This window comes from Eulemur rufifrons, chromosome 20 (assembly GCF_041146395.1).
Source record: "Eulemur rufifrons isolate Redbay chromosome 20, OSU_ERuf_1, whole genome shotgun sequence".
Classification (NCBI taxonomy): Eukaryota; Metazoa; Chordata; class Mammalia; order Primates; family Lemuridae; genus Eulemur; species Eulemur rufifrons.
The window spans coordinates 10,246,637-10,269,146 of NC_091002.1; the positions used below are offsets into that span (position 1 = coordinate 10,246,637).

The 22,510-nt window shown below is 43.5% G+C and overlaps 1 pseudogene; it reads right to left on the bottom strand.

Annotated features, from left to right (window-relative positions):
- Window positions 1-2,482: 2,482 nt before the first annotated feature.
- On the bottom strand, window positions 2,483-3,395 carry LOC138401145 (elongation factor 1-alpha 1 pseudogene; annotated as a pseudogene).
- Window positions 3,396-22,510: the final 19,115 nt, after the last annotated feature.

Sequence of the window (22,510 nt, forward strand, 5' to 3'; positions counted from 1 at the left end):
ACCCACACATCACTGCCACCATATTCTCTTGGTTATCTCGGTACTTGCTTAATCTACTTGGAGCACTTTAGGCTAGCATACTGTTTCTGTTATGCAGTGGGCAACCTGCATTTTCCTCTCAGGGTGGGCAAGGGAGGGGGATACAGAGAGAGAATGTGTGAATACATAGATCATGGCTAGCAGTTAAATGAGGAAGAGATTAGAGGCCCTCAATAAGGTCTCAAGAACTGTGGGGCTAGGGCGTTGCTCCTGGTTTAGGGGAAGCAAACTAGAAAAATATTCCAAGGGTGACTGTGAGACCAACATGGACATTGGACATCTGCCCGGTCCTGTGAGGGAGGGATCTAGTTACGAGTCTGCACCATAACGTATGTTTTTGCCATGGAGCATCCCCACGAGATAGAACTGCCCTCCCACCTGCTGACGAAAGCCCTCGCCGTGGGGTGGTCAGCTCTTGCTCCCATGTCTGAGACCACTCTGAGAATACATTAGGACCCAGTGGTTTCTGGATGTTGCATGCCTAACTAGCTATGATAAGTTGGCTTTTATGTTTATTTGGGGTCTTTACATTTATTACCTCACTTATCCTTACAACCCTGTGAAGTCGGCAGGGAAGGCATTATCATGCCCAGGTTTGGGATGAAGAAGGTAGAATTGGGGAGGTTCAGTGGTTTCCCCAAGCCAGGCAGCAGCAGGGCCAGGATTGGAATCCAAACCTTGTGCCTCCAGGTATTGCCAGGGCTTCTGGCCTCTGCCTGCTGCCTCCCATGCTGAGCCAGGGGCTCAGGTGTGCTGTGAGCTGCCGGTCCCCTTGGCCAGCGGCAGCTGTGAGAAGGAAATGTTTGATTCTTGCAGCTGGAGTCCATTTCAACTGCATCCTCCTTCCACACACACATACACACCACCCCTGCCCTGCACACGATGCCACTGTCACAGCTGCCAGAGTGACTCGCAGCGGCTGGGTCTTGTGCTCCATTTATTTCTTTCCTCATCGGTCAGTTGTCTATCACTGTGCAACACACCACTCCAAACCTTAGTGGCTTAACACAACCACCATTTATTATTTCCCACCTTTCTGTGGGTCAGCAATCTGGGTGCTTTTTCTGGTGCTCTCATCTGGGTTCACAGTCATGACTGTGGTCATGCAGTGGCTAGGCTGGGGCTGATGAGTCCAAGACGCCCTCCCTCACAGGTCAGGCCACTGGTGGGACGCCTCGCTTCTCCTACAAATAGCTTCGGATCCTCCAGGAGGCTGGCCGGGCTTCCTCACTGCATGGTAGTCTCAGGCTTCCAAGGACGTGAAGGCAGAAGCTGCAAGGTCTCTAAAGACCTAGACTCATGGACCCACACAGCACTTCCACCATATTCTGTTGGTTAAAATCATTCACAAGGCCAGCCCAGATTCAAGGGGATGATGAAATAGACTCCAAGGGTGAAGTCTCCATGGGAGGGATAGCAATGTCACATGGCAGAGGGGAGCCACTCATTGGGAGCCATTATTATAATGATCTGCCATACCCCATGGTCTGGTGAATAAGAATTAATCAAAATATGCCCCTCATAGGAGAAAGCAAGCCTCTTTCTACTACAGCACTTGCACGTCAGCTAGTGTCCTTTGGTGGCAAACAACAGAAACAGACTCTAACTTAAACAGAACAGTCCTATACTAGAAGGGCACTGGAAAGCTCACAGCCTTGTTGGAAGAGTTTTGCCGTGAGACCTCAAAAGTGTCAGGAACAGGCCAGCTCTGGGAATCTCTGATCTGAAGCAGGGATTGATGGACAGCCATTTTAGGGAACTACCATAGGAATGAGTGAGTTTCAGCTGCTTTTTTTTTCGTCTTTGTGTCATTTGGCTCAAGATTCAGATTCCTTGGAGAGTGCTGGCCTGACTTGGGACATATTCCCACGGCTTGGGTGGGTAAGTGGGGCAGGGAAACATGATTGACAGGTCCACGTGGAGTAGGAGAGGGAATGCCCCACAGGAGAAGCGAGGTACTGTGGCCAAAAGTGGGACAGGTGCCAGGTAGGCAGAAGTGCCAGGTGTCCACTGATTCCTATCCACTCCCTGTGGGAGCTCACTAGGCTCTTTGGAGCCTGACAGGGATTCACGGGTGAGTGCCACCACTCTGCTTCAGGGCCCCTGCTTTACCCCAAGAATGAAAACAATCATGCAAAAATGTTTTTTTCCCTCCTTCATGCAAAATGTAATCCTAGCTTAATTTTGTCACACTTGACCTAACTTTTATTTTTTTCCACATTAAACTTTGTTTTCATGGGTCTCAAAATCCTGTGACAGATTTCTGGTCAAGATGATTCCATTAAAAAGTACTGATTTTTAAAAATTAACAACTTAAAACACACACACACAAAACCCACAAAATATTCTCTTTTCTTTCAGAAGGTTTTATTAATATGATGCATTGTTGTCATTAACCAGTCTGTTTGACACAGCTCTTCCACCACTGATGGGGGCCCAGGTGTTAGGGATCACATTCGTTCAGCCTCTGAGCTTTCTGGGCGGACTTGGTGGCCTTACCAGCTCCAGTAGGTTCTTGTCCACTGCTTTGGTGACACCCACAGCAACTGTCTATCTCATATCACTTATAGCAAAATAATCCAGAGCAGGCTAGTTAGAGAACCTCTCAACACTTGTGGGCTTGCCAGGGACCATACAATGGTGGCAGCACCTGATTTCAAGAATTCGGGGCTGTCTTCCAGCTTCTTATGAGAATGGCAATCACTCATCTCTTTCAGCTCAGCAAACTTGCACACAATGTGAGCCATGTGACAATCCAGCGAAGGTGCACAGCCAGCACTGATATGGCCTGGATGGTTCAGGATAATCACCCGTGCAGTGAAGCCAGCCTGCTTCCATTGGCAGGTCACTTTTCCTGTCCCCAGCCACGTTGCCATGGCGAGCATCTTTGATAGACACGTTCTTGACATTGAAGCCCACATTGTCGCCAGGAAGAGCTTCACTCAAAGCTTCATGGTGTATTTTGACAGACTTTGTAACACTGACTGGAGTGAAGGTGACCACCACACCAGGTTTGAGAACACCAGTCTATACTCGGCTCACAGGGGCAGCACCAATACCACCAATTTTGTAGACATCCTGGAGGCTGGGCACAAAGGCTTGTCAGTTGGACAAGTTGGTGGTAGGATGCAGTCCAGAGCTCTAAGCAGAGTGGGTCCACTGGCAGTGCCATCTTTACAGGTGACTTTGTAGCCCTTGAGCCAAGGCATGTGAGCACCTTGGCTCCAGCATGTTGTTACCATTCTGACCAGAAATTGGCACAAATGCTACTGTGTTGGGGCCGTAGCCAATTTCTTAACTTAGGTGCTGACTTTCTCAATGACTTCCTTGTATCCCTTCCACTCAGTGGAATCCATTTTTTTAACACCAACAATTAGTCATTTCACACCCAATGGGTAAGCCAGAAGGACATGCTCGTGGGTCACCCATTATTGGAGATTCCAGTTTCAAATTCACCAACCAGCAACCAGCACAGCACGGTCATCCTGAGATGTGCCCATAATCACATTTTTGATAAAGTGTCTGTGTCCTGGGGCATCAGTCATGGTCACATAATAATACCTGCCAGTCTCCAATTTCCACAGGGAGTTGCTAGTGGTGATGCAACACTCACACTCAGCCTTCAGTTTGTCTGAGACCCAGGCATGTCTGAAGGAGCCTCTCCCATCTCAGCAGCCACCTTCTCAAGTTTTCTAAATGGCGCGTCTGTTGATCTGTGTAAACTAGAGTGGATTCTGTTGTCTGCAACTAAGAGCCCTGCCCGATATAAACGCTAGTTCCCTTACTGCTGTGCTGTAAACACTCAACAACAGCTCTCTGGGGGCGGGGTGGGGGGAGGGAAGCCCTGTGCCATTTTGCACTTCTGCCGGCAGCGTGGTAGTTCAGACTGCTTTATATTCTTGCCAGCACCTGGTTTGTCAGCATTTTATCAATGTTGGTAAAAGAAACAATATATTTAAAAAAAATTCAATATTATAGTGTCACTTCGGGTAGGAGACAAATGTTTTAACAACTTTCTCTCTCTTTTTACTAGTTTTTAAAAATCTTGCATTGGAGTATAAAGGCACGCTTACTTAAGCCAACTCCTTCCTTTTGTTGACACAGATGAAGAATTTAGCAAAGTCTATCCATTGAGGAATTGTCTGATGTAAACTAGAACAATGTCTCCAAATGTATAGACACAGCTTCCCTAATCATTCCTGTCCTCTCCTGGGGCGGGGAGTGGGGGCGGTGAGTGAACTGAGGGCACAGCTGTCTCATCATTGGTCCCTGGATTGTCCTATGAATGGGAGGGAGACTATGAATAAAGTGACTCAGGTGTAGAAGTTCAACATCAGGACCAGTGTGTAATTTAGTTGTCATTTTCATGTTGAATTAGGAAGCACATTCAAAGACAAGAGGCATATGGTTAGCAGCTAATTAATGGCCTTGATGGAATTCTTATCAATTCAGGAGATTGCGCTAATGGGAAACCATTGCCAGCTCCCTCTGTTAATAAGCTGTGGTCTGTTCCCCTCCTCTGTGACTCCCAAAGCCTGCTGCAGGACTAGATGAGGATTTCCTCCTGCCCCTCAGCCGGCACCCAAACCTTGCTGGGGCTGGAATCAGATCTTGGGACCCCAACTTCAGTTTTTTCATCTACAGGGGATTTTCTTGTTTTACCTTCCAAAGCCATGTTCTCAGCACATTATCTCTGACATCAGAGAAATCCTTGTTATCAGAGACTGGGCCCAACCTTGTGCTCACTGGTGTGTGTGTGAGAGGAAGGCAGAGAGCAAGGTGGGTGGGGGGAGGTGGCAGAGCGGTGCTGAGCTTGCTCATTCCAAAGAACCAAAAAATTGTTCTGGACAATCCACCGTCTCAGTATTGCCCTTCCTGCCTTCTCTGGTGCTGGCGACTGGGGCTGTACGGGATCTGGGGCTGGGAGCAGGACAGACAGAGGCCGCACTGCTCAGGTCAAAACATCTCACACCCTCTGCCTCTCTCAAAGTAAACAGGAATTGCACTCATCAGCGTGGGCGCCACTTGTGAGGCCTCTAGAAATAGGAATTTTGCTGCCAGGCCTCAGTGGAAGGAATTCCTTCCCCTAACAATAAGGAAGGTCTTAAACGGCATGCAATGGGGCTGGGAAAGTGTGTCCTTTTTGTAAAATGGTAGCATCGGTCTCTAGTTGGTTTTAACTAATACGCCAAACTATAGGTGTGGATACAATTTATTCCTGCATTCCACCACTGCTGTTTTACTGTGTGTTTTCTCATTTGTGTATTTGACTCCCCTTTGATTCTCCTCTGCGTCTGATATACTAGGTCTGACCTGGTATATCAGTTAGCTTTGGCTGTGTAAGAAGCCACCCCAAAACTTAGTGGCTTAGAATCACATACATTTTTTAGGTGGACTTTGTTTTTTAGAGCAGTTTTAGGGTCATGGAAAAACAGCACAGAAAATACAGAGAGTTCCCACGTATCTTCTGCCCCTACACAAACACGACCTCCCCCACCACCAATATCCAACACCAAAGTGATAAATTTGTTGTGACTGATGAACTACATTGACACATCAGTGTCAACCAAAGTCCATAGTTTACATTAGGGTTCTTTCTTGGTGTTTTACTTTCTATGGGTTTTGATCAATATAGAATGGCATGCACTACATTACAGTATCATGTAGAATAGTTTCATTGCCCTAAAAATCCTCTGTTGTCTGCCTGTTCATCCTTCCTTCCCCCAGGCCCTGATAACCACTGATCTTTTTACCATCTCCATAGTTTTGTCTTTTCTAGAATATCAAATAGTTGGAATCCTATAGAATGTAGCCTTCTTGGATTGGCTTCTTTCACTTAGTAATATGCAGTTAAAGTTCCTCCATGGTTTGAGAGCTCATTTGTTTTTGGCACTTAATAATAGCCCGTTGTCTAGATGTACTGTGATTGATTTATCCACCTACTGAAGGACATCTTGGTTGCTTCTGATTTTGGCGATTACGAATAAAGCTGCTACAAACATCCATGCGCAGGTTTTTGTATGTACACAAGTTTTCAATTCCTTTGGGTAAATACTAAGGAGAAAATTTTCTGGATCATATGGTAAAAGATATTTAATTCTGTAAGAAACTGCCAAACTGTCTTTCAAAGTGGCTGCACCATTTTGCATTCCCATCCTCAGTGAAGGAATGAGAGTGCCTGTTGCTCCACATCCTCACCAGCATTAGGTGTTGTCAGTGTTTTGGATTTGTGCCACTCTAATAGATGTATAGTGGTAACACACATTTTTTATTTTTCAAGGTTCTGTGGGTTGTCCAGGTGGCGCTTCTCAACCGGGTTGCTCAGGTGGGCACAACGGTCTTGGATGGTCTTACTTCTATGTCTAGGGCCTTGGCTGGGATAGCTGGGCCTCGCTCCATGTGGTCTCTCACCCTCCAGCAGTCTAACCCAACCTCTTCACAGGGTGGCGGGAGGGTGCACATTAGCAAGAGAGGGCATGTCCAAAGAGAAAGACTTTTCAAGTCTCTGCTTGTCTTATGTTTGTTACATGCAGAAAAAAGCAAGTCCCGTGTCCAGGCCCAGACTGAGGGGATGGAGAACTGGATTCCACTACTTGATGGAAGAGGCTGCAAACTATTGTAGCTGTAATTGATGTAGACATCAATTAATGTCTAACTTAGCAAAGACAGAACCTCTGACATTATGTCAAACCACCCAAGGGGTACCCATAAAAGCAGTTTCTTCAATTAGTACAGCAAAATATCATAGGAATGAGATTAATTAGTCTCATTCTTCTTTTCTGATTATTCAGTTGGTTTTGGTCCCAGAAGGCAGTCACCATCTCCTCAAACGCCAGATTTAGGAACTCACAACCTCTGGCCTTAATGTTCCATAAAAGAAAAGCAATACATTTATTCTTGTCTTCGTTTTTTAACCGCTGAGAAAAAAGCTGTTGAGGTTTAAGGGTGATAGTTAATTATACTTCTTTGCCTTCCATATTTGGAATTATTTGAGAAATAGATGCAAGCAATGGGAATTGGATATCAAAATAGCACCTCTGTTGCTGGCAGCACTGGGCCAGAAAATGTGACATGGGGTACAGCCAGACAGGCTCCTGCTTTCTTCCCCTAAGGACAGTCTGGGCATGCCCCGTGGGAGGAGAGCCTGGGTCTGTCCAGCAGGTTCGCTGGCCTGGACAGACAAGAGGAGAATTGTTGCTGCTCACCTTCCAGGTCACGGCAGTTGAGACAGAGGGATCGGGGGCGCAGGAAGAGGGAGAAAGGGACCACCAAGGCTACGTGTGGAGATGGCTCCTTCTCCTTCCTCACCACCAGTCAGCCAGAGCCCAGCCCAGCCCTTCCAAGGGGAGGAGTGGGGAACAAGAGGATGCAAAGTTAGGTGGAAGCTTTTCCACAATACTTTCTATTTTGACTTTTTGCTTTTTTGCAATTTCTCAATATGCATATTGTTTTGACTTCTTGTTGAAGCACAATATGCATATAGAGAAGAGTACACAACATAAGTAGATGACTCAATACATATTCACAAATGAAAATCACTCCTGTAACCAGCACCCAGGTCAAGCACTGGGGCGTTGCCAGCCCCCTAGAAGCTGTACGGGCTCTTTTTATGTCTGATTTTTTTTTTTTTGCCGAAAATGCTAATTGTCAGGTTCACCTGTGTTTTGTGTAGGTGTGGACTGTTAATTCTCATTGCTGTACAGAATCCTACTCTGTGAATACACTGCAATTTACCCATTCTACTATGAAGGGCATATATGTGGTTTCTAGATTTGGCTGATTAAAAACATTTTAATATGTGCTTTTTTTGTGAAAATAGGCAGGTATTTGTATTGGGTACATCGCTCCTGGCAGTATCATGAGAATTTCAGGTGCCCAGCTCCTCCCCTTCCAGTATTTTGGAAAAGGAAGAACTCTCTGTCCTATAGGTGAGGGTGAAATACCAGGAGAGGGGAAAGTGAGTCCCCCTATAATTGAAAAGGGAAGAGTCTTAAAAATACATCAATCCATCTTATTTTTTGTTACAGTTCAAAATAAGTTGCAGACAATTAACAGATGGGGTCTTTCTGGGTACAACACCTCCCTACAAGCAGGAGAGTGATTTATGACTTAACTTTAGAAACTTGAGATGCTCTTGAAATCTCACCCAGTGTTGTGGAGGAAGGATTCTGTGGACAAGACGTTCTCTCCAAAGAAATTGTGATAAAGCACCAATTAATGACTGTGGCAAAGAAGTGGGAGTGCTTAACCTTTCAAGTGTGCCAACAATGTGCTCCTTAATTTGAAAATAGGGTACAAAGCGTTAGCAAGTGAAGAATAGTAATCGTTCATCACTCAACTTGACATATCTCTTTTGCAGCAGAGGCAGGAGAAGGAATCCTCTCTGCTCCATTTATTCTGGCTTTCGTCTCACTTCTCTGAGAAAGGACCAGATGCTCTAATGAGGGGTACCAGGCACTGAAAATATCTGGAGATCAGGAAAAAACACGCTGACAGCTTTCCCTTGAGAAGCTTACCCGTCCTCCGAGCTCCTCGCATTTTATATGCATTACCCAGTGGCAAGTCTTATTATTCTTTCTTTGCAAATGGTAGAAAAGTGGTGTAGGGAGGCTGAAAAGACTCACTCGAGGCTACCAGGGAAGCCAAATGTTCATCTCAAAATAGAAATCGAGAGCTCTGGGAAATGCAGACAGCCTGAGAGGGTCCTTTAATCTCTGGACCCTTCCGTGTCTTTTTAGACAATAATACTATCTCTGAAAGAATTTTTTTCCCCTAATGGCAGGGCTGCCAACTCTCCCTTCAGGAGGTTGTAAAAAGGTGACATTTAACTGAAGAAATTGAAACGCTAATTGACTTCTCCTAAAGCAGAAAGTAAGTGCCCCTGTATTCCTTCTTTTGGCCAGATGTTGGTAATTGTCTCTTGGGATTCTACCTTGGGGGAAGCTGAAGGAGCAAAATGAAATAGTCCACTTGAACTGATCTATTTACACATTTAAGATTTGCTTTTACTGCAGAGTGGAAGATGTGGAGAGCCTGCCCAAGCAGACAGAGATTTCAGGAAGAGCCTTCTAGCTCATGTCACTAGACTCTGGGACCAAAGCAGCCCTAGACTCTCTTGCAGTGATAAATGAGGAGCTTGAGGTGAACCCTTCATTGCTAGATCTGGGCATATGGGGGCTTGTGAGTATTTGGCTCCGTTGTGTTACTTGCTTTGGATAATGGAAATTTAGCAGAGATGATGTGAGCAAAATCTTGAAACGTGCTTGAGTAGTACAGGTTGCCTTCCTGCGTTTGTAGTCATCACCATGAGAAAAACATGCCCCAGGAAGCCTGCTGGTCTGAGGAGGATGAGAGTCACACGGACCCTGGAGCCCAGCCCAGTTGAGCCCTGCTTATATGGGCTGATCTCTAGCCACTCTGCAAACACGTAAGCAGAAAATAATTGTTTATTGGTGTGATCAACAGAATTTTGTGATGGTTTGTTATGCAGCACATTATGTAACAGCTGACTGATACAGGGCCATTAAAATGAGAATAGGTAGAGGGAGATTCTTCATGTTCTATGAACAATGCTTGCAAAAATGCTTAGCTTAGGGAGTAACATGGCAAGCACCTAGTAACTGTAAGAGAAATGGAACTCAACAGGTCATTGTATTTTATATATTTTTAAAGAATAGAGTGAACCACATTAAAGGCTTTTTTTTTTTTTTTGAGACAGTCTCACTCTGTTGCCTGGGCTAGAGTGCCATGATGTTAGCCTAACTCACAGCAATCCTCCTGCCTCAGCCTTCTGAGTAGCTGGGACCACAGGCATGTGCCACCATGCCCGGCTAATTTTTTTCTATTGTTAGTAGAGATGGGGTTTTGTTTTTGCTCAGGCTGGTCTCGAACTCCTGAATTCAAGCAATCCTCCCACCTCAGCCTCCCAGAGTGTTAGGATTACAGGTGTGAGCCACCACATCTGGCCCACATTAAATGTTCTGAATGTCTGCCCTGCCTGTTGGTATTTTCCTATTAATTGACAGTAACTATTATATACTTTTGTGTCCTTTTGTGATGACTTCTTTACCATCTTTTCTCCCGTCAGTATGTTGGCATCTATCTATGACTCAATTGTGGGCTGAACTATATATCTACCACCTAGATTCTACAACACATATATTGCAATATTTGCTTTTTTTGCATGTCTGTTTATCTATCCTTTTATCCATCCATCAATCCTTCTTATTTTTGGATGTATTTCAGAATAAGTTGCAGTACACTTCATCCCTATAGTGAATTTTGACAAACGCATGCACACATTATCCCTGAAAGTTTCCTCAGGCCCCTTCCCAGTCAATTCTACCACCCGACCCCAAGGTAAACACTGTCCTGATTTTTTTCCACAATAGACTAGTTTTGCCTGTTTTAGAACTTCATATAAATAGAATTATACACTGTGTAGTCTTTTGCATCCAGCTTCTTCTATTTAGCGTATTTTTGAGATTCACCTATGTTGTTGTAAGGGTCCTCATTTTAAAATGAATAATTAGACAAGATCTTTGCAGAGTCCTTTTACCTTAAAATTCTGTATTTCTATGATGTGCATACAAGTACAGTTATTACCTTTAAATAATACATTGCCTTTGAAACAGGTATCTCTTCTGCTTGTCTGTCAGAGACCTTGTCCTTTGGTTTTCATGCTCCCCCCAACCCCCCACCTGTTTAGGGATGATAACTCTTTCAAAACTGCAGAGAGAATTTATCATATTTGTCTCATGGGCACAGTGCTTTGATTTACTCTGTTCAGTAAGATGTAGGGGCTGATCAAGCTCTTAGGATTAATTGCATTTGACTTTTTCCTAAGTGGGCATCAGCAACGTATCCTTCATATCCTTTGCAGGCCTCACAACAGTGTGTCCAAAATGAGTTAGTGGGAGTGATTGAAAGACTTGGTAAGTTGTCCTCACTTTGCTCCGTTGGGGCCATCAGAGTCCACAGCAATGTGTGGGGAAAACAATGAAAGAAAATAAGAGTTAAAGTGACATATTCCTTCAGAATAGGTAAAGGCTGGAGCTCAGCCTGTTCAACCACTTTATTCTATAGACTTAGCTTGTGGTTCTAACTCGGCTGTCCCTAAAAATCAAAGCCACACTCGGTGTCCTCCTGTGGCTTTGTACTGTGTGTAAACCTCCCTAAGGTGGAACTACATCTCCCAGAATTCCCTTGCTGGCCGACTTCCGGGGTTAGCACGGACCACGTGACCTTGCGTGCCCCCGGGAGGCGGAAGTGCCGGAGCGCTGTTTTCCCTCTGTGGTTGAAAGGCCGGTGTGGGATGCCAGACAGTATTGTGGCTGAGGGAGTTGTTCCCATGTGCTGGCTCACCTTATGGGCGTGGGGCTCTTCTAACTTTCCTAATTCGGGGCCTGCGGCCAGTTCGGCTCCCTTGGACTTCACCTTCACCTTCTCCCACTTCTAGGCCAGGCCCCTGATCTGCTACCCTAAGCCCGCACCAGACGCAGAGGCAACAGCTGTCTGTAGACTGTTTAACCTGCTCCCTCCTGCAAATGTAGAAGCTCAAATCCTATAGTCTACATCATTCCTAATGCTTCCGTCTTTCTGGTTGGATCCCAAGCGGATATACTCGATGCACATTTCCCAACACACAGGATGTGCAGCCGGCACTGTTGATTCCTTCCTCTTTCCCTCTCTAACACCCCGATTTGGTTCCAGGTCCACCCTCATCCACTGTAGTCAGGAGATTCAGGGAAAGACGGCTGTGTTCAGCCTTAAAAGTGATCCTTGAGGAACCTAAACCAATCCTGGTAAGGGGTATGGGACCCAATCCTGGCCAATGGGATAGGGGAGAAGTCAATGAAGAACTTCCTGGAAAACAGGCCCTCTGGATAAAGAGACAAGCATGGGAGGAAATGGCTCTTTTCTATTGTTCTATTGGATGTTGCCACTCTGACAGACATTGGCCTAACGAAAACATGCAACAGACACCACAGCGGGAAGAAGGAAGGAAGGAGGGTCTTTGAGGGCTCATTGAACTGTGCAAGGGACCAACCCTGGAATAGCCAACTCCTCCCTATTGGCCTGGGACTTTGCTCGTTTTCCTGTGTCCCTCAGTACCGAGCATATGGGATGGCCACTCTAGTCCTGCCTCAGGACTTCTTTTATGTGAGCTAACTGCTCACATTCCCTTTACTGCTTCAGCTGTTTGAGTTGTGGCTGCATTCAGGAAAGCATCCTGAATGTTATGGGGAATGTGCCCTTGTTTCTGATAGCAATTATAAAAAACAATTATATGTTTATATTCTACAAAACGTTTTGAGTAATGCCAACATCATTGGAAAAGTGCATCACTTATCTTAGAAAATTGACCTGTTTGTTTAAAATCAGTTTCATTAATTTATAGGCAGACCTATCTTGTACATTTTACTTACTTTTTAAAAAAGTTACTAGTTGGGCATACATATGGTATCCTCAAAGATAAATATAATTGTTCTATTTTAGGTATTTATATGTGTTTGGGCTTTTCTTTAGTTTTGCCCTAAGAGCTAGGAGTGCCTTTAAAAGACCCAGTGATGCCTTTTTGGAGGGAAGAGATCTCTGTTCTACATGATAAAACATCTCAAGTATGTTATTGGGATTTTAAGAATATGTTCATACATGAATTTGGTATAGTTCAATGATTTTTCTGGAAAAAAAGTTTTCCAGGGTGGACACTGTCCTCCTGTGGGTGTGGCAGATTAATTGCCTTATTGGTCCCAACTCTACACCTACACTTTGCCATGTAGCCCAGTAGTGCCCTCTCACTATGACTCTGGGATTGCCCATGTGATATTCTTTGGCCAATAGGTGCAAGCAAAGGCTTGAAAAGCACTGCATAGTTGGGATTGTTTGCTCATGTCTCTTCCTTCACCATGACAATATGCCTAAGTCAGCCTGTGGGAGAGTGAGTGTCACGGGGCCCACACACCCCAGTTGTCACAGCTGATAGACAACTGCAGACATGTGAGTGAGCCCAGAGGAGACCAGAAGAATCACCCAGCTGAACCCCGCCTAAATTGCTGACACATTAATTCATGAGCTAAATAAATGCTTATTGTTATAAGCCACTTAGTTTGGGGGTTGTTTTTGTAGCATTATTGTACAATTGACAAATAAGACATCTTTTACCTATCAGGGACAATTTGTGATGGTCTGTAAGAAGGAGTTAATGTGTTGTCTTTACAGGCAGTTATATCTTACAATTTAACTCAGAAGTTACCCAATAATCATTCATTGTGCATGCATATGTCCTATTCAAAGACTAATGCAACAGTATCATTTTAAGTATATATGTGTATCTTCAGGCCTTTAGCTTTGTCCAAAAATGAGAATGTCCTTACATGGGCCACATCCCTTCATGGGAGCTGGTTTCTGTTGCACATGTGTAATAGTCTCAAGTGAGTTATTGGGAGGTTTTAGGAATGAATTTTTTATGAGTTTAGTGTAATTCAGTGATTAAAGACAGCATCCACCAGATGTCCATGTAACTTCCTTACAGAAGTTAGGACTGTGTTGGGATTGTTTCCTACAGTGCTGGTGGGAAATCATATGCAACTAAATTTAAATTACTTGTAATTAAACAAAATTAAGAATTCCGTTTCTCATTTGCACTGGCCGTATGTCAGGCCCTCTATAGTCACATATGGCTAGTGGCCACCGCTTTGGAAAGCACAGACACAGAACATTTTCATTACCTCAGAAAATTCTATTGGGCAGTGCTGGTCTCAATGCTTGTGTTCAAATTTCTTATTTACAGAATGTTTTCTGCCTAAGCTTCTAGTTTCTGCTGACCAATTAGTTCTGACAGCCCCCCCCACTCTGTACCTCCTGGGAAAAATAAGTTATTGTTTCCTAGGGTATTATATGTAACTCAAGCTAGCCTGTTTGGACCCTTATAGCATTAAATGTTCTCTTAGTTTACAGATCACAAAGCTAGCCATTAAAGCAGAGTCTTTATTTATTTAAGCGTAACGACAGAGGCAGTATCCATTCTGCCAGGGCAGAGTGAGACACTGGGAGTGAGTGAGGGCAGCTGAGGAACCCCTAGCTTGAGCTGTAAAAACCCCAACAAAATCTGAGGGGGATAAAGAGAAGAAACCAAGGCATAGAAGGGAATTTAGGGCAAAATCAGGAAATGCTCATGCTCCACTGGGCAAGGTTCCCTTGTATTTCCTCTCTCCACCGCCCCCCAGGTTGAGCTAGGATTTACTAAAGTGGGCTAGGGTTGGGGTCTCCTCAAGAAAGGATTTTCCTCTGAATAATTTCTCTTCAAATAACTTATGCCTCTTTTCAGCCCTTTCCTACAGGAAACATCCTCTGATTCATCTCTTTCTTCTTGCACTTTCTTACAATGTATATATTGTGTCTCTTATCTATTGCTGCTAACAAATTATCCCTAACTCAATAGCTTTAAACAATAAACATTTATTACGTCACAATTTACATGGATCATAAATTTGGGAGAGGCTTAGCTGGGTGGCTCTGTCTGAGGGTCTCTATTGAGGTTGCAGTTGGGATGTTGGCCAGGCCACAGTCAATCTGAAGGTTTGACTGGGGCTGGAGGATTATCTTCCATAAGGGCTCACTCCCGTGGCTGTTGGCAGGAGCTCTCAGGTCCTCACCACATAGACCCTCTGTAAGGCTGCTTGGGAATCCTTAAACATGGCAGTTGGTTTCACCCAGAGTGAGTGATTCGAGAGGGAGCAAGTAGGAAGCCACAATGCTTTTTATGTCCTAGTCTTAAGTGTCACATACTCTCATTTCTGTCATATTCTGTTTATTAGAAATAAATCACTAAGTACAACCTACCTTTTAAAAAGAGGAATTAGGCTCCACCTTTTGAAGGCAGAACTATTGAAGAAATTGGGAACAGATTTTATAACACCATATGTATCCTTCTCATGGCATTTATAATAGTTTGTCTTATAGCTTAGATATTTATGTATAATCATGAACTGTATAATCAACAACTAATGGTATATATGATGATGGTCCCATAAGATTATACCTTATTTTTCTTGTATCTTTTCTATGTTTAGATATATTTAGATATATAGACATTTATCACTGTATTGCAGTTGCCTGCAGTATTCAGTACAGTAACATGCTGTTCAGGTTTATAGCCTTGGAGCAATAAGCTATACCATGCAGCCTAGGTGCATAGTAAGCTATGCCTTCTAGGTTTGTGGAAGTGCACTCTGGTGTTTGAACAATGACAAAATTGCCTAACAACACATTTCTCAGAGTGTATATCCATCATTAAACGATGCATGACTGTGTATGTTTTTCTCTCCTACTAGGCTATAAGCTGCTTTATAGACATATTTATTTGTCTTCATGTTTTTTTATTGTAATGAAATATATGTAACATAAAATTTACCATTTTACCACTGTTCAGTGTACAGTTCGATGGCATTAAGTACATTCACACTGTTCTGCAACCATCACTACTATCCATCTCCAGAATTTTTCATCTTCCCATATGGAAGCTCTGTACCCATTAAACAATAACTCCCCATTTCCCCACTCCCTGAAGCCCCTGAAAAACACCATTCTACTTTCTGTCTCTGTGAATTTGACTACTCTGTGTACTTCATATAAGTGTATGTCCTTTGGTGAATAGCTTATTTTACTTAGCATAATGTCTTCAAGGTTCCTCTATATTATAGGATGTATCAAGTTTTCATTCCATTTTAAGGCTGAATAATAGTCCACTGTATGTATTAAATATACTACTTTTTGTTTATTGAGTCATGTTGATGAAAACTTGGGTTGTTTCCACCTTTTGGCTGTTATGAAAAATGCAGTACACGTGGGTGTACAAATACTGTTTGAGTCTGCTTTCAGTTCTTTTGAGTATATACCCAGAAGTGGAAATTCTGGATCACACAGCGATTCTATGTTTAATTTTTTGAGGTGCTGCCACACTGTTTTCCGCAGCAGCTGCAGACTTTCACATTCCCGCCAACAGTGCACAGGGTTCCAATTGGTCCACATCCTCACAACACTTGTTGCTTTCTGCCTTTATGTGCATCCTTAGCTGTGCCTGGCCAGTGCTTTTCACACACTAGGTGCTCAGTAAATATTTGTTGGACGAATAGATACGAAGGCAAACTCAGGGTACTTGAATATTGACATTGTCCAAATTCTTGTGGAATTCCTGGTGAAACCTAGTAAAGAAAAGATCTCAGGAGTTCTAGAACATTTTTCTCGGAACCCCTGGCCTTTAGAAAGGGGATCCTGAGGGCTCAGGCAGGTGATGGCAATGAGCTTTGGGGTGGAGACCCCTGCCTGTCTGAAGTGAGCAGCCTCTCAAAGCTGGTTAATTGTTGCCAGATGGAGATGCAGGTCCAAGGTTGTGAATCCTTCCATGTGTAAGAAAAGCCAGAAATTTGGGTGTTAAAAAGTGACATCTCTCCCTTTTTATATCAGTAGCTATGGCAGATTGCATTGTCAGTCCTAATTTTTTTCCCCCTCCCTGCCTCTTGCCCTGTTGTGGCCTCATGGTAAGTGGAGTGTATTTTCTCAACCTTTGACTTTGGACCCAGCTCTGAGCACTGATTTTGCCACCAGAGCCTGGGTAGGAATGGTAGTGAGCCAGTGCTGAGCTTTAAGATGCCATGTGTGTTTCTTCTGCTGCACTTGTGCTGCCGTCACCACCATGGCTGGCCCAGTAGCCCCAGAGAGTAGGAGAGAGACACGTGTGTCCCACAGGAGCTGCCTAGCCAATCTCAGCCCAGGCTAGCTGACTCTAGACACCCAACAGGCTTGTGAGAAATAAACATTCAATGTTGTTATATGCTGCTGAAATTTTGTGGTTGTTTATTTTGCCACATAGTGTAGCAAAAGTTAACTGATATGAGAAGTAATTAGAAAGTTAACGTTATGCCTCATAGTGCAATAATAGCAATTGGATTGATATAGAAACTAATTTTTAAAAGTAAAACCCCAGTATTCTGGATTTGTCTTGTAACCTCTGCTTTAGAAAGAGCTCATACCAGTAGCAATGCAAATCTGCCCACATATCTTTTTTGTTTTTAAAGTCGGATTTTTTTGAGGCATACTTTACAGATTTAAATTCATCTTTCTTAGTGTGCAGTCCTGAGTTTTAACAAATGCATATGGTTTTGGAACAACCATCACAATCAGGAAGGAGAAAAATCCCATTCCCACCTTCCCCTAAAAATACCACACAAACTGTACACATTTGTAAATACACCCACTCTCTACCCCCAATTCCTGCAAATCACTTGTCGTTTTTTTTGTTTCTATAGTTTGGCATTTGTAGACTGTCATATAAATGGAATCATACAGTATGTTTTCCTTTGAATCTGGCTTCTTTCACTCAGCACAATGTATCTGAGATTCATCCACATTGTGGAATGAATCAATAGCTCATTCCTTTTTTTTTTTTGCCAAGTGGTATTCCAATCTATGATTGTACAACAATTTGTTTATTCAGTCTTCTGTTGAAGAACAGAAGATAAAGAGCATAAAAAAAGACTTGGATTGTCTCCAGTGTTTTGCTTTAATGAATAATGCTGCTGGGAACACTCATTGTATGTCTTTCTGTAGACATACATTTTTATTCCTCTTGCATAAACACAGCTAGGAGTGGAAATAGTGGATTATATGGTAAGTGCATGTTTAACTTTATACAACACTGCCAAGAAGCATCATTTTGTACTCTCACTGGGGGCGCACAAAGGTTCCAGGTGCTCCATATCCTCTTACCAATACTTGCCATTGTCAGTCTTTCCCATTTTAGCCATTCTAGTGGGTGTGAAGAAGTATCTCATGGTAATTTTAATTTGAATTTCCCTAGTGACATGATGTCAAGCACCTCTCCATGTGCTTATTGGCCATTCATAGTGGGATTCCCCTAATGGGAGAAATACCTACCTATAAAAGACAGAAACTCATGAAGGGGACAAAACCTTTTTTTCTTTAAAAAAAGATAAATATTATGTCTTAATGCATAATGACAATTTAACAGCAAACATTTTTCCAAAAGGACCAGATGAAACAAGAATTATGCTTTTGAAATGTCCAAACCATAAACTCAGGTTCAAAGTTTTATCTATGTGTCTTTGGACAAGTTACCCAGCTTCTCAACTTCCTCATTTGTAAAATGACAACAATGTTAGTAATTACCTCAGAATATTACGAGATTTAAAGGCCTTTACTATAGTGCTTGGAAGATTATTACTGCTCAGTAAATGTTAATAATACTAATGATAATTGGCCTGGCTGCTACAGACTTGAATATTTTACAAAATCTACTAATAAGCATAAACTTATGCCCACATAAAAATTTTCACATAAATGTTTGTAGCAACTTTATTCATAATTGTTCAAACTTGAAGGCAACCAAGATATCATTCAGTAGGTAAGTAAACATTGTGTTATATCTACATGATGGAATATTATTTAGTGATAAAAAGAAATGATCTATCAAAATATGAAAAGACATGGAGGAATCTTAGATGCATATTACTAAGTGAAAGAAGCCAATCTGAAAAGGCTACATGCTGTATGATTCCACCATATGACATCGTAGAAAGGGCAAAAAGATAGAGACAGTAAAAAGACGGGTGGTTGCCAGAGGTTAGGGGAGGAGGGATGAATATGCAGAGCATAGCGGGTTTTTAGAGCAGTGAAGCTATTCTGTATGATACCACAATGGTGGATACATGAGATTACACATTTGGCAAAACCCATAGAATGTACATCACCAAAAGTGAATCCTAAGGTGAACTATGGACTTTAATTCATAATGATGTTCCATATTGGCCCATCAATTGTAACAAATGTAGCACAGCAATGCAAGATGCTAGCAACAGGGGAAGCTAAGCAGGGGGAACAGGGAGAAGGAGTATTTGGGAACTCTCTGCACTTTCTTGTTCAATTTTTCTGTAAACCGAAAACTGCTCTAAAGAATAAAGTTTATTAGTAAAAAAGGAAAACGGAGAAAACAAAAGCATAGAAGAAAAATTTTTACTTGAAAATGTTTAAATTGAATATTTCTTCTTAGTTTGTAGCATGTTATTCCCAAAGTATGTGTGTGTATTTTTGTTAACTGTAAAGTTTAACCTGGAGACAAATTATGAGATTGTTTTTATTTTCAAACCAGTGAGAATGCAACAGGTGTGTGGGTGGTCATATTTATACCTATGTATGTATGTATGTATCTATCTATCTATCTATTTCCATGTTGGAGTTCAGCATGTCCCTAATGTTAATGATAAGAAGAATCACTGGGGATCTTGTGAAAATGCAGACACTAATTCAGCAGGTATGGATAGGGTCTGATATTCTCTGTTTATGGCAAGAATTCCACTTTTATGGATTCCACTGCTGCTGGCCCATAAACATTTTGAGTAGCAAGTGTGTAGACAAAAGCAGCTGAGTGCGTAGTGTGACTCAGGTAAATAGCTTTATGTCATCATCTCAATCAGGTCTTAGCACTGAATGTGATATCTATGTCCTGTGTGGAAAGACTGCAGACTGTAACCACCCCACAACTTGGCTATTTCAGCACTGAAGATCTTGCACGCAAGGACTAGATTGCAAGCCCACCTATTACCTTCCTTGTATTTTACATCAGTCAGCTAGTACCACGGTAATGCTGAGTAACAAACCACTCCAAAGCTCAGAGGCTTAAAACAATCAGAATTTATTCTCATGGGTCTACAGCGTGATTTGCTGTTTGGTTGATCTAGGATGGACTCTGCTGGACTTGGTCCTAGGTCAGCTCCACATGTGTGTCATCCTCCCTGGACCAGCGCCTACCCAGGGCCCGATCTCCGCATGACCACGGCAAAAGCACACGATTGCAAGCCTCCCTGTGCAAGCTCATTTCAAGCCTCTGCTCGCATCCTGTCTGATGACATCCCACTGGCCAGAGCAGGTCGCACGGCCGTGCCCAGCTTCACAGGGGAAATTTGCTCCACTCACAATGAAGCCATGGAAAGACTACGGATGAATGATCCTATTACAGGAGTATGATGGATTAAGACCCATAATTTAATCTGTCACATTCTTTCAACAGAGTAAGAGATGAAATTCTGATTAAATAACAGCCTCATCCACCAGAATACATGCCATTCCCTGAAGCCATATCAAATAGTATAAAATATTTGTTCACCACCATCTCTGAATAGACTTCTTCTCACTATTGTCACTGTCTTATGACTCAAAGATATGTGGGCTACATCCCTCTTAGTGTGGTGCTGTAGTTTGGACACACACATTCAGCCTGTAACACAGAACAGCTAGAATTCTCATACATTTGCTGGTGGGAATACAAAATGGAACTTTGGAGAACTATTTTGGAGCACCTCCCAAGTAGAGGCTTAGCCCAGAAGTCCTTTCTAGAAGCTAGAAATGACTAGATAGCTACCTAGTCCACTCATTTGTTTGGGTTGTTTAAAAATTTTTAAATTTAAAAAATGTAGATGAAATTTATATACAGTGGAATGCATAGGTCTCAAGTGTACAGTTGGGGGAGTTTTGACAAGTGTGCACCCTGGGTGACTACCACAGTCAAGCTACAGAGCATTCCCATCCTTCCAGAAAGTCTCCGCAAGTCCTCCAAACCTCAGTCCCAGGCAACCACTAATCTGCCTTCTGTCATTATAGATTACTTTGCTTCTAGAACTGCATACAAATGGAAGCAAATAGTGTGCAGTCTTTTATGTCTTCCTGCTACGCGCTGTTTGATTCCATTTATTTTCCGACATAATGGGGCCAGAGAAATGCCAGTCCCAAGCAGACCCTGATGATCCCTGGCTGTGGCAGACACTGTCAAGGCAGGACCTATACCCTGCCCTCCCCACGGCGGTGCCCACGGCCTGGCTCCCACCTGGCTGCACCTTGCCCGAGGGCTTTCTGTGGCTGCTGACACCTGCCTTGCTGCCTTCTCTGCATGCTGGACTTAATGTCCACAGGAGCAGTGGCAGATGGGGTGGGGTGGGGTAAATCCAAGCTCCTCTGCCCTTCATGGGGGTGGGGGTCACTTGTCTTATGTGAGTTCCCTGGAGTTTTCCTGCAAGATTAAACTCCAGTGGGCCTCGGTAACTTCTTGGGTACCCACCCTCTATTGCCTGCCTTTGTTTCTCCATCTAACCTCCCCGTTCCCTCAACTCCACCCCACATACGTGGAATCCCTGCCTCAGGTTCTCTGTCTGGGGTCGGACAGACAAAGATACCAAGGAACCGTGTGTGTTTCAGACAAGAGGCTGCTGGCTGTTGGGTGTGCAGAAGGGGGTCCCGACGTGCCACCTCACCATCTTCTGCCATAAGTAGTTATCATAAATCTTTTCCCACAGTTGGAATTTTACCCTTGTGCACATCTTCTCCTGCCCATGTTGTAATTTCCTTGGGAGCGAGGGTCACACATCTGCCCTTCTCTGTACCCCGTGCAGTCCCCTGCACAGGACACTGAGCAGGACTGGGACTTATCACCCACGTGGGCATTTATTGGGCCCCAGCCCTGGCCCAGCAGTGTTTAAAATGTGCCCAGCAGGGCCCAGGCCAGTGGGCGTTGGTCCCGCCCACATTTGTGCTTTACTCAGCTCACCGATTCAAATGCTAACTCTTCCTTCTGGAAACACCTGCACAGACACTCTCAGAAATAACATTTTACCACCCATCTGGGACTCCCACAGCCCAGTTAAGTTGACACATAAATTAGTCATCACACTAGCAATCTGGATTGAAACAAGCCCCTCCAAACTCTGAAATCGGTTTTTTTTTGGTAGCTCAGCGAGATCAGTCAAGACCTATGTGCTGTGTCCAGCCCTGCATTCTCCCATCCTTGGCGTGTTGGCTTGTGTCCCTGCTGGTCACCTCACAGCTATTGCGCTACTGTGGCTCCTCCCATCACATCCTCACCAGACAGCAATGGCTTTGCAATTCTTTTTATTTTTTAAATTTAAATTTAATTTAATTTTTTAGGGAACAGGTCTCTAAGCCTCTCATATTCCTTTAAAACATTTAAAGAATTCAGAAATGAAAAGCCACAAATCTGTTGGGTCTCAATGGAACCCGAAGGGGAAGGAATTTTGACGGGGCCGTGGCGGATCATGTCCATCTGGAGGATGGACGCTTCTCAGGGGCCAGTGGTGTGTCGGTCAGGGCACAAGGAGCAGCCTGCCAGGGTGCGGACAGGAAGCGGAGTATCATCTGCTGAGAATTTAAATAATAAAACTGGCTAAAAGCTGGTCTGCTTTTATTATCAGTATGTGATGGCAATTCCTAAAAAGCTGGTCTGCTTTTATTATCAGTATGTGATGGCAATTCCTAACAATGTCATTGGGGAAGTACTCCCTTGAGTCCTGGCATGCTTTGGATTTCTCATGTATGGGCTGGGGAACTGCGTTCCCCTCTGACACACTGAGGGAGGAGATGACAGCCCAGCTGGGGATCTGTCTGA